This window comes from Balaenoptera ricei, chromosome 4, assembly GCF_028023285.1.
Source record: "Balaenoptera ricei isolate mBalRic1 chromosome 4, mBalRic1.hap2, whole genome shotgun sequence".
NCBI classification, from domain to species: domain Eukaryota; kingdom Metazoa; phylum Chordata; class Mammalia; order Artiodactyla; family Balaenopteridae; genus Balaenoptera; species Balaenoptera ricei.
Window position 1 is genome coordinate 152,034,281 of NC_082642.1, and position 13,135 is coordinate 152,047,415.

The 13,135-nt window shown below is 38.2% G+C and overlaps 1 protein-coding gene across 19 annotated transcripts in view; it reads right to left on the minus strand.

Annotated features, from left to right (window-relative positions):
• Positions 1-728: 728 nt before the first annotated feature.
• SETD4 (SET domain containing 4) overlaps positions 729-13,135 on the minus strand; it is a 459,131-nt gene continuing 446,724 nt past the window's right edge. For 6 of the 19 annotated variants that reach the window (XR_009502998.1, XR_009502991.1, XR_009502982.1 and 3 more), the window contains exon 22: positions 12,499-12,540. The gene's annotated coding sequence lies outside the window, so the exon portion shown is untranslated. Of the gene's footprint in view, positions 752-12,497; positions 12,541-13,135 lie in introns of those variants that run through there. The other 13 variants (XR_009502983.1, XR_009502978.1, XR_009503001.1 and 10 more) reach the window with 5 other exon arrangements.

Genomic DNA, 13,135 nt, shown 5'->3' on the forward strand with positions numbered 1-13,135 from the left:
GGTATTTTCTGGATTTCTCCTGCAGAACTCACAGAGCGAAGGGCTCCAGGAGTGTGATGGAAATGGGTAGCAGCTACTAAGTAGTTAGAAAATGGAGTTAGAAAATGGGTAATATGGGAAAGAGATTTCCATTTCTGCAGTCAGCTGAGCCTCTGAAACCTGGCTTCCAAAGAACGAAGGTGTTACCTTAACAAAGCTGTTGATGGCCATCCTCTCACGTCTCTGCCCACATGCATCTTTCAACGTGCTCTCCCATCGTCACAACCTTCTGCCGCTGTCACCCTCCTCCTCTCCCGGGTCTCACATGGTTATAAATATTGCAGTTCTTGAGCACTTGTGTGCCCTTCCACCGGCTTCAGAACTCCTCTCCTTGCTTGCTCACCTCCACACACCTCCCACCACTTTGTTTTTGACCTAACACTACCTGTGGTTTTCTTGTAGCTTCCACCATCCATTTAGGTACTCCAAAGGATTGGATTATTGTCTAAAATGCCTTCTTGAAATCAAGACCCAATTCCTTTCTGAGGTCAAAGCTCAGCTTTCCTCTTGCCCACAGTCACCTGCTATTTGGCAATCTTCTGCCATCCATAAAAGCATCCTGCCTGCACTAAAGTGTACCGCAACATACTAACTCTTTGCTGCTCCCAAGCCGAAGAGATGCTCAGCGAAGATTTACCTTCTCCTCTTCTGGTCTTACCTTAGCCTTCACGGGACGCCAGGTATATGCATGCACTTCATATGTTCTCATTCTCTGAAAATCCAGGCAAACAATGTCAGTTTCACCAGCTACCTAATTCTCCCTTAAGAAAATATATGTTTAACAAAACTTTAGGACCTTCTGGAGATCACAGCTGAGGAAAAGCATCTGAGTACTTTCAAACGATTAATTCGAAAACCTGAGACACAATATACATTCTTTTTATGAACAACAACATGGATGTTTACATTCAAGTTCCTGCCTAGATGTGGACACAGATGTCTCAAGCTGGTAACAGGCAGAGAAAATCAGACTGGAAAGTGTGTTTTAGCCCACACAGGCTAATTCGTATCTTAACCTGGTCTGGATCCAATACATAAAAATCTGATGGCCTGACAACAGAGACCATGTTCCCATACTTTCTGTAGTGACTGGGCAGACATTGTACTCTTCAGATACAACATATGTTTCCCAGGACTTGAGGAACCCAGCCCACTTCTCTCAAACATATAACCTGTGTGACCCCCAAGGAGATTTGAATGGTCCACCCTTGATCGATAAATTTTTTGAAAGTCAAGAAAATTTTGATGAATAAGAAATAAATAGATTTTTACTTAGTGTGCTTTTGTGAATCCTCTTAATAACTTCATTCCAACCACATCCCAATCCAGTGACTATACCTGTTTACTTTTTCTAATGATGAAACAGGGTTGGTCCCTTTGCATATCTGGCATCTAAGAGAAACCATAAGCATCCATCAAGGGCATTAAGTGTTAACCTCACTTTCACTTTATGAGTTTCAGGCCATAGGCTTGTGGACCAACCCAACTGTTGATCCATAAACAGTGTTCCCATCCTGAAGAGTATGAAGTGAGGTTAAGCACAAGAAACCACCAAGAGCATCTCCTTCAAATATTTACAAGGCTGTAATATATGTATGTGTTTTATGTCTCGGTCAATATGTCTGATTGGTGGGAGTTCCATTTTTATGAGTTCCAGGTGCTTCAGCTCATGAGCTTTTTATTCACATCTAGAATATAGGTATATATATTTCCAGATATAATCTTATCCAGCCTCTTCAGATGTTAGTACTAACAATTTCAAGAATATTCAAGCAATAGGATGGAACAGATTCCTCTAGAATTAAGCCAAAACAATATTAATAATAACAATCATAAGACCAAGATGAAACATTATAAGAGCCTCATTTGGGAAGCTTATCTAAAGAATAAGCCATTTATTAATGAGTATAAACCATATTTATACATTCAATCATTCCCATCTTCAACTCATTGTTCTACTATTTCTTTCAATATTTTACTTCTATATGATGCCCCTTGACCCCTCAGTAGGTTTCATTGGGAAGGTATGCTCTTTGAGAAAATAAGATCAATAATGTTATCACTTTCAACTGCGCTATCATTTTCACAGATCCAAGTTGAAATGAAATCAATTATGAGAACAAGTAGCACTGTTTTATTACTAATGAATGAATTTAGCATTGTTTCCCATATTCCCACCACTTAAAATGGAAGAAATAGAGCAAATGTGGTCCAGAGAAAGCTCAAATAGTCCAGGCTAATGGTGGAAATACTTAAGTATCATCCGTATACAGCTAATATAAACCAAAGTGGCTTATTACCACTGTTTTGTGATTTATGACTCACATTATGACTTTATTTTGAAATGGTTGCATGAAATATTAATGTGTGGTGAAAGAACACACAAGAAGGAGCAGGGATCATGTTCTATCAGATGTTAGGCTGCTTAGTGATTTATTCCTCATAATACACTGAACTCAAGTCTTAGTATCCTATTTGCTCTCTTATTGTAATCAGCCCCTCATATTCAAACTTTTCAAGGTGAGGTAGCCCTACTTTCGTTCCTAGATTGTAGGTTGTGTACTGTTAATTTTTAAAAGGATGGAGTAGTTTATAACAAATGTGAATAATTTATAGCAAATGTTCTCAGCATTGATTAGTGTTCTTTAGAAATAGAATGTCTTCTTGATATGCATCACTCCTTTAATGCCTTATGAAAAGTCAGAAGACCTGTTACTGCACTGCTTAATGGACAAATCAACTTTAATTTTAGTCATATATAATATGAAAGATAAGTAGCTATGTTTTTCCCTGTTTGGGATTTGCCAGGCATTAACACTGAACATTAGCTCAAAGCAATCTAAAGAGAAGTTAACAATAGGACACAATTGCTCTCCCTTGGAATTTACATTTGATCTGGTTTCTCCAAACTTTGGGGTGGATGGTTTCTGAAATCTTTCATTTTGCTGCACTTTAAGTCATTCTGCACCTCACTTTGCAAAGCTCGAACCTGGGGACTTAAGTAACAGATTCCACAACAACTTTACTGAAAAGTATGTTAATTTATACAGTTTCCTATTTCATTTTAATTTGATCAACTGCATCCGATGCATGAAAAACAGTATCTTTTTGAATCATCATGAAAGTTAACATGGTTTGATTTTTATAGTATTGAATTCACCAACTATGATTTTATCAAATATATTTAAATGTCAATTATTGGTAAATAAAGAAAATAACATAAAATAATAATAGTTGACACTGTTCTTTCTATACAAATGACATACACTGTCCAAGAGCTTTACATATATTAACTCACTTTATTCTCTCAATAACCTGTAACATAAGTACTGTTGTAAGGCCTGATATACATAGAGGAAACTGAGGCACAGAATCAGTAAGTAACGTGCCCTAGTGACACTGCCAGTAGCGGAATTCGATTTAAGAAATTAGATGGTTTGATTTCAGAATCTATGCTCTTACTACTACACTATTCCTATTGTCCTTTGCTCAGAAACATTTAGCTTCAATGCCCTTTGTATAAACACAGAAAAATGAAAAGATCCAATGATCTGGACCTAAGAGTACAAAATCTAACTTTATGAAGGACCAATGTTAAGAATTAGGTTCAAATGGTGAAAGGGGAAAAGGACAGATTTTGCTTTTGAAATTCTTTAACATGTCCTTGAACACCCATGGTCATCCAAATGGCAAGATGGCTACCTCCTGCATGCTCCAGGGGTAGTAAAATGTACAGCAAGAGCACTAGGTCAGAGAGAACTTGGCTATGAATACACATCATACTGGGCAATCCTGGGATTATCGCTGAACTTCTCTGAGCCAAGATTTCCATTTCCAAACTAGATGATAACACCCACCAATAAAGCAGTTGTAACAATAAGAGCTAATATAAAGTGTCTGGCATATAGGTACACGGTATGTTATGATATATATCTGTTGTCATTGTTTTTGTTCTATCAATTTTATTCTTTCAGCAAGCCTATCCTCAGACCGAGTCACTGCGTGAGTGCAGGGAACTCAGCCCTTTAATGATGTTAACCCCTAAGCTCTTTAGTTACCCTTCCCCCCCTTGCTCCTGCCATTCAAACTTACATTGCAACGCACTCAGTTAAATTCACATGCATTCTTAACTTCCAATAGCCATTGGAAAAACGATACAAAAGACACTGAGAAGGCAGAGGGACTATGTGATGTCCTACACAAACACATCTCCACTCAGGGAAAATCCTTTCAGGGAAGATGCCTTGCTCTTACCTCTGTGGTTCAGTTGGTAAATGTGTGACCACTGATATTCCTTGTCTGTTAATTCCTAGTCCTTTCCCAGCAAGATAAGGTCTTGAGAGAATAAACAGAAGAAAATCAAAGAGAAAAGAATCTGTATGATTTGGGAAAAGAAGATCGATGGAAACCAAGAGGGAGAAGAAATGAAGAAAAGAGAGAAAGGGAGAAAAGGTTTCTTCCAGAGAGAAAGTAAATCAATAGTAGACATTTCTGCACAGAATAACTGTGGTAGAAATAGGATGCAAACTGAGCCAGGCTCATTTACTGTTTTGTGCAGCCAGTTATAGAAAGTAGTGTGAATAGCAAAGGGTTCTGCCACAAACATGGAATTCCCAAAAATGAAAAAGGGCAATTCCATGGAAGTGAAGCATTGCTGCAGCCTTATTGTATTATTATTATTATGAAAAAGCACATCACATGCCAAGGGCTGTTCAACTTTGTAACTTAGCTGCCCTAAGACAAGGGTGTGAGGTCTAAATGCTCCTCCCCCGACCTAACCAGAAGTGGATGGAGATATAACCCTTTATCCACCTGAGGCTACAAGGAATGATTTTTACAGCTGCCTCCATCTCTTTAGATGTATGCATGAGGGGAGAAATGGCCTGCGTAGAGCAATTTTTTAAATGCTGCTTAATTTTTTTCCTTTATATCTACCATCTTTTACTTTTGACCGTTTTGTGTCATAAGGATCGTGACTACTTTTTTTTAAAACTTTTGCTCCCTCCTTTCTCTCATCTTTCTTTCCCAATTTTAATTCTCCCCTGAGAACAGATCAGAACCCCAGACTTCCGTCTAGACTTCCCATAGCTCCCCCTCCTGCCCCACCGCAATGACCCAATTGCCTGATTGTGAATGAGTAAGTGTCACGGAAAAGAGGTCTATGTACATAACTACTAACCTATGTTCCATAATGGAAAGTTCTAAAGCCAAAAAGACTACTTTGAAAGGAACCTTCAAGATGGTGGAGGAGTAAGACATGGAGATCACCTTCCTCACCACAAATACATCAAAAATACATCTACATGTGGAACAACTCCTACAGAACACCTACTGAACGCTGGCAGAAGACCTCAGACTTCCCAAAAGGCAAGAAACTCCCCGCATACCTGGATAAGGCAAAAGCAAAAAGAAAACACAGAGAGAAAAGAATAGAGACAGGACCTTCCCCTCTGGGAGGGAGCTGTGAAAGAGGAAAACTTTCCACACACTGGTGCAGACAAGGGGTGGGAGTGGGGGAAGCTTCAGAGCCATGGAGGACAGCGCAGCAACAGGGGTGCAGAGGGCAAAGTGGAGAGATTCCCGCACAGAGGATCAGTGCCGACAAGCACTCACCAGCCCAAGAGGCTTGTCTGCTCACCCGCCGGGGCGGGCAGGGGCTGGGAGCTGAGGCTCAGGCTTCAGAGGTCAGACTCCAGGGAGAGGGCTGCGGCTGGCTGTGTGAACACAGCCTGAAGGGGGCTAGTGCACCACAGCTAGCCGGGAGGGAATCTGGGAAAAAATCTGGACCTGCCTAAGAGGCAAGAGACCACTGTTTCAGGGTGCACAAGGAGAGGGGATTCAGAGCGCCGCTTAAAGGAGCTCCAGAGATAGGTGTGAGCCACGGGCGCGAGCCCTGCCTCTGTGGAATACCTGAATAGACAATGAATCGTCCCAAAATTGAGGCAGTGGACTTTGGGAGCAAAGGTAGATTTGGGGTTTGCTTTTTGCATATAATTTGTTTCTGGTTTTATGTTTATCTTAGTTTAGTATTTAGAGCTTATTATCATTGGTAGATTTGTTTATTGGTTAGGTTGCGCTCTTCTTTTTATATATATATTTTTTTCCTTTTTCTCTTTTTCTGAGGGTGTATGTGTATGCTTCTTTGTGTGATTTTCTCTGTAGAGCTTTGTTTTTACCATTTGTCTTATGTTTCTGTCTGTCCTTTTTTTTTTTAGTATAGTTTTTAGCGCTTGTTATCATTGTTGGATTTGTTTATTGGTTTGGTTGCTCTCTTATTTCTTTCTTTCTTTTTTTAATTATATTTTTATATTTTTATTTTTAATAATTTTATTTATTTTAATTATTTTATTCTCTTATTTTCTTGCTTTTTTTTCAACCCTTTTCTTCTGAGCCATGTGGCTGACAGGGTCTTGGTGCTCCAGCCGGGTGTCAGGCCTAAGCCTCTTAGGTGGGAGAGCCGAGTTCAGGACATTGGTCCACCAGAGACTTCCTGACCCCATGTAATATCAAATGGCAAAAGCTGTCCCAGAGATCTCCATCTCAACACTAAGACCCAGCTCCACTCAACAACCAGCAAGCAACAGTGCTGGACACCCTATGCCAAACAACTAGCAAGGCTGGAACACAACCCCATCCATTAACAGAGAGGCTGCCTAAAATCCTAATAAGTTCACAGACACCCCAAAACACACCACCAGATGTGGTCCTGGCCACCAGAAAGAAAAGAACCAGCCTCATCCACCAAAACACAGGCACCAATCCCCTCCACCAGGAAGCCTACACAACCCACTGAACCAACCTTAGCCAATGGGGGCAGACACCAAAAACAGCGGGAACCTGGGGCCTGCGAAAAGGAGACCACAAAGGCAGTAAATTAAGCAAAATGAGAAGACAGAGAAACACACAGCAGATGAAGGAGCAAACTAAAAACCCACCAGACCAAAAAAAAAATAAAGACGAAATAGGCAGTCTACTTGAAAAAGAATTCAGAGAAATGATAGTAAAGATGATCCAAAAACTTGGAAAAAGAATGGAGAAAATACAAGAAACGTTTAACAAGGAACTAGAAGAACTGAAGAGCAAACAAACAATGATGAACAACACAATAAATGAACTTAAAAATTCTCTACAAGGAATCGATAGCAGAATAACTGAGGCAGAAGAACGGATAAGTGACCTGGAAGATAAATAGTGGAAATAACTAACGCAGAGCAAAATAAAGGAAAAAGAATGAAGAGAGTAGAGGACAGTCTCAGAGAGCTCTGGGACAACATTAAATGTAACAACTTTCGAATTATAGGGGTCCCAGAAGAAGAAGAGAAAAAGAAAGGGTCTGAGAAAATATTTGAAGCAATTATAGGTGAAAACTTCCCTAAGATGGGAAAGGAAATAGTCAATTAAGTCCAGGAAGTACAGAGAGTCCCATACAGGATAAACCCAAGGAGAAACACGCCAAGACACATATTAATCAAACTATCAAAAATTAAATACAAACAAAAAGTGTTAAAAGCAGCAAGGGAAAAACAACAAATAACATACAAGGGACTCCCCATAAGGTTAACAGCTGATTTCTCAGAAGGAACTCTGCAATCCAGAAGGGTGTGGCAGGACATATTTAAAGTGATGAAGGGAAAAACCTACAACCAAGATCACTCTACCCAGCAAGGATCTCATTAAGATTCGATGGAGAAATTAAAACCTTTACAGACAAGCAAAAGCTAAGAGAATTCAGCCACCAAACCAGCTTTACAACAAATGCTAAAGGAACTTCTCTAGGCAGGAAACACAAGAGAAAGAAAAGACCTACAATAACCAACCCAAAACAATTAAGAAAATGGTAATAGGAACATACATATTGATAATTACCTTAAACGTAAATGGATTAAATGCTCCAACCAAAAGACATAGACTGGCTGAATGGGTACAAAAACAATACCCGTATATATGCTGTCTACAAGAGACTCACTTCAGACCTAGGGACACATACAGATTGAAAGTGAGGGGATGGAAAAAGATATGCCATGCAAATGGAAATCAAAAGAAAGCTGGAGTAGCAATCTTCATTACAGACAAAATAGACTTTAAAATAAAGACTGTTACAAGAGACAAAGAAGGACACTACATAATGATCAAGGGATCAATCCAAGAAGAAGATATAACAATTGTAAATATTTATGCACCCAACATAGGAGCACCTCAATACATAGGGCAAATGTTAACAGCCATAAAAGGGGAACTCGACGGTAACACAATCATAGTAGGGGACTTTAACACCCCACTTTCACCAATGGACAGATCATCCAAAATGAAAATAAATAAGGTAACACAAGCTTCAAATGATACATTAAACAAGATGGACTTAATTGATATTTAGAGGACATTCCATCCAAAAACAACAGAATACACTTTCTTCTCAAGTGCTCATGGAACATTCTCCAGGATAGATCATATCTTGCGACACAAATAAAGTCTTGGTAAATTTAAGAAAATTGAAATTGTGTCAAGTATCTTTTCCGACCACAATCCTATGAGACTAGATATCAATTACAGGAAAAAATCTGTAAAAAATACAAACACATGGCGGCTAAACAATACTTTACTAAATAACCAAGAGATCACTGAAGAAATAAAAGAAGAAATCAGAAAATACCTAGAAATAAATAACAATGAAAACACGACGACCCAAAACCTATGGGATGCAGCAAAAGCAATTCTAAGAGGGAAGTTTATAGCAGTACAATCCTACCTCAAGACACAAGAAGCATCTCAAATAAACAACCTAACCTTACACCTAAAGCAATTAGAGAAAGAAGAACATAAAAAACCCCCAAAGTTAGCAGAAGGAAAGAAATCCTAAAGATCAGATCAGAAAGAAATGAAAAAGAAATGAAGGAAATGATAGCAAAGATCAATAAAACTAAAAGCTGGTTCTTTGAGAAGATAAATAAAATTGATAAACCATTAGCCACACTCATCAAGAAAAAAAGAGAGAAGACTCAAATCAATAGAATTGGAAATATAAAAGGAGAAGTAACAACTGACACTGCAGAAATCCAAAGATCGTGAGAGATTACTATAAGCAGCTCTATGCCAATAAAATGGACAATCTGGAAGAAATGGACAAATTCTTAGAAAAGCTCAACCTTCTGAGACTGAACCAGGAAGGAATAGAAAATATAAACAGAACTATCACAAGCACTTAAATTGAAACTGTGATTAAAAATCTTCCAATAAACAAAAGCCTAGGACCAGGTGGCTTCACAGGAGAATTCTATCGAACACTTAGAGAAGAGCTAACACCTATCCTTCCCAAACTCTTCCAAAATATAGCAAAGGGAGGAACACTCCCAAACTCATTCTACGAGGCCATCATCAACCTGATACCAAAACCAGACTAACATGTCACTAAAAAAGAAAACTACAGGCCAAGATCACTGCTGAACATAGATGTAAAAATCCTCAACAAAATACTAGCAAACAGAATCCAACAGCACATTAAAAGGATCATACACCAGGATCAATCGGGGTTTATCCCAGGAATGCAAGGATTCTTCAATATATGCAAATCAATCAATGCGATACACCATATTAACAAGCTGAAGGATAAAAACCTTATGATAATCTCAATAGCTGCAGAAAAAGCTTTTGACAAAATTCAACACCCATTTATGATAAAAATCCTCCAGAAAGTAGGCATAGAGGGAACTTACCTCAATATAATAAAGGTCATATATAACAAACCCACAGCCAACATCGGTCTCAATGGTGAAAAACTGAAACCATTTCCACTAAGATCAGGAATAAGACAAGGTTACCCACTCTCACCGCTATTATCCAACATAGTTTTGGAAGTTTTAGCCACAGCAATCAGAGAAGAAAAAGAAATAAAAGGAATCCAAATCAGAAAAGAAGATGTAAAACTGTCACTGTTTGCAGATGACATGATACTATACATAGAGAATCCTAAAGATGCTACCAGAAAACTACTAGAGCTAATCAATGAATTTGGTAAAGAAGCAGGATACAAAATTAATGCACAGAAATCTCTTGCATTCTTATACGTTAATGATGAAAAATCTGAAAGAGAAATTAAGCAAACACTCCCATTTACCGTTGCAACAAAAAGAATAAAATACCTAGGAATAAACCTACCTAAGGAGACAAAAGACCTGTATGCAGAAAACTATAAGACACTGATGAAAGAAACTAAAGAGGATACAAACAGATGGAGAGATATACCATGTTCTTGGATTGGAAGAATCAACACTGTGGAAATGACTATACTACCCAAAGCAATCTACAGATTCAATACAATCCCTATCAAACTACCAATGGCATTTTTCACAGAACTAGAATAAAAAATTTCACAACTTGTATGGAAACACAAAAGACCCCTAATAGCCAAAGCAATCTTGAGAAAGAAAAACGGAGCTGGAGGAATCAGGCTCCCTGACTTCAGACTATACTACAAAGCTACAGTAATCAAGACAGTATGGTACTGGCACAAAAACAGACATATAGATCAATGGAACAGGATAGAAATCCCAGAGATAAGCCCATGCCCATATGGTCACCTTATCTTTGATAAAAGAGGCAAGAATATACAATGGAGAAAAGACAGCCTCTTCAATAAGTGGTGTTGGGAAAACTGCACAGCTACATGTAAAAGAATGAAATTAGAATACTCCCTAACCCTAAACACAAAAATAAACTCAAAATGGATTGAAAACCTAAATGTAAGGCCAGACACTATAAAACTCTTAGAGGAAAACATAGGCAGAACACTCTATGACATAAATCACAGTAATATCCTTTTTGACCCACCTCCCAGAGAAATGGAAATAAAAACAAAAATAAACAAATGGGACCTAATGAAAATTAAAAGATTTTGCACAGCAAAGAAAACCATAAACAAGAGGAAAAGGCAACCCTCAGAATGGGAGAAAATATTTGCAAATGAAGCAACTGACAAACGATTAATCTCCAAAATTTACAAGAAGCTCATGCAGCTCAATATCAAAAAAACAAACAACCCAATCCAAATGGGTAGAAGACCTAAATAGACATTTCTCCAGAGAAGATATGCATATTGCCAACAGACACATGAAAGGATGCTCAACATCACTAATCATTAGAGAAATGCAAATCAAAACTACAATGAGGTATCACTTCACACCAGTCGGAATGGCCATCATCAAAATATCTACAAACAATAAATGCTGGAGAGGGTGTTGAGAAAAGGGAACCCTCTTGCACTGTTGGTGGGAATGTAAATTGATACAGTCACTGTGGAGAACAGTATGGAGGTTCCTTAAAAAATGAAAAATAGAACTACTATATGACCCAGCAATCCCACTACAGGGCATATACCCTGAGAAAAGCATAATTCAAAAAGTGTCATGTACCACAATGTTCACTGCAGCTCTATTTACAATAGCCAGGACATGGAAGCAACCTAAGTGTCCATCAACAGATGAATGGATAAAGAAGATGTGGCACATATATACAATGGAATATTACTCAGCCATAAAAAGAAACAAAATTGAGTTATTTGTAGTGAGTTGGATGGACCTAGAGTCTGTCATACAGAGTGAGGTAAGTCAGAGAGAGAAAAACAAATACTGTATGCTAACACATATATAGGGAATCTAAAAAAACAAAAAAAACAAAAAAAAAAAAACAATGGTTTTGAAGAACCTAGGGGCAGGACAGGAATAAAGACGTAGATGTAGAGAATGGACTTGAGGACACAGGGAGGAGGAAGGGTAAGCTGGGACGAAGTGAGAGAGTGGCATGGACATATATACACTACCAAATGTAAACTAGATAGCTAGTTGCAAGCAGCCACATAGCACCGGGAGATCAGCTGGGTGCTTTGTGACCACCTAGAGGGGTGGGATAGGGAGGGTGGGAGGGAGACGCAAGAGGGAGGGGATATGGGGATATATGTATACGTATAGCTGATTCACTTTGTTATACAGCAGAAACTAACACACCATTATAAAGCAATTATACTCCAATAAAAATGTAAAAAAAGAAGACTACTTCGTGTGGGCCACCACACCAGTTAGGAGGAAAGTTCCTCTTAAACACAATCACTCATGTGTCATCTCAAATATTAAACCCTGAGAGATGTTTCACAGTGTATGGGTCTAGTGCTGTTGACCAGTTGGCCAGTAGACTGTTAAATAAACCACGTTGTCCATGAATTCCCCCCACACATTAAAAGGCAGAAGTTGGCAAATATATACAATATACTTTGGCTTATTAAGGGTGTTTTTAGACTATCACTTTTGGGCTAATAAAAAAAAATTGTCTTTTGTAGAAGGGAAAAACTCTCTGGAGTACGTGGAATATCATGCATTCCAGACTTGGAAAGGAGTTACAATTTCCAGTTTCAACAAAAATTTTCTTACCTAAATAGGAAGCCAGAAAAAAAAAAAAAATAGAAGTTTACATCATAACTCAGGTCCGTCTATTCTTCTGATAAGAAAATAAGACCTAAAACAAAAACAAACAAAAACTCATCAGTTATTAAACTTCGTAGGAGGATAAAGAAATGTCATCCTCACTGTCAAATTTCTTTATATATTCCTTGAGAGGTAAATGGGTCCTGTCTTCCCTCCAAATTCTCCTTTAGAAGAAAATTTCCAAAGACTTTTCATTCTGTGAGTAAAAAGTACATCCCCATTTATTCAGTGGTTTATTTAACAAATATTTTTGGAAGTCCTACTATGTACCAGGCACTGTGTCAAACCCCAGGGATCCAGCAGTGAACATGAGATGGTCCTTGATCTCATGAAGTTTACAAACCAGTAAGGGAAGGAGAACATTTGAAAAATTATTTGCAGTATATTTAAGTTTCATGCATTCTCGTATGTGTGATGTATTTCTTATTTTTAAATGAAGAAAATAATTAAGCCACCTAGTAAATAAAGAGAATTTTTTAAATTACCATAAGAACAGAAGTTCAGAAGGCTACAGGAGCTAAACTACATAATTAGGGCATGCAAATAAGCTCAGAGAACAGTGCAGGTACATACCTGCTTCTTCCAGATGACGCATAAGCATTTTAGCAATAGTCTTTTCAAAACAA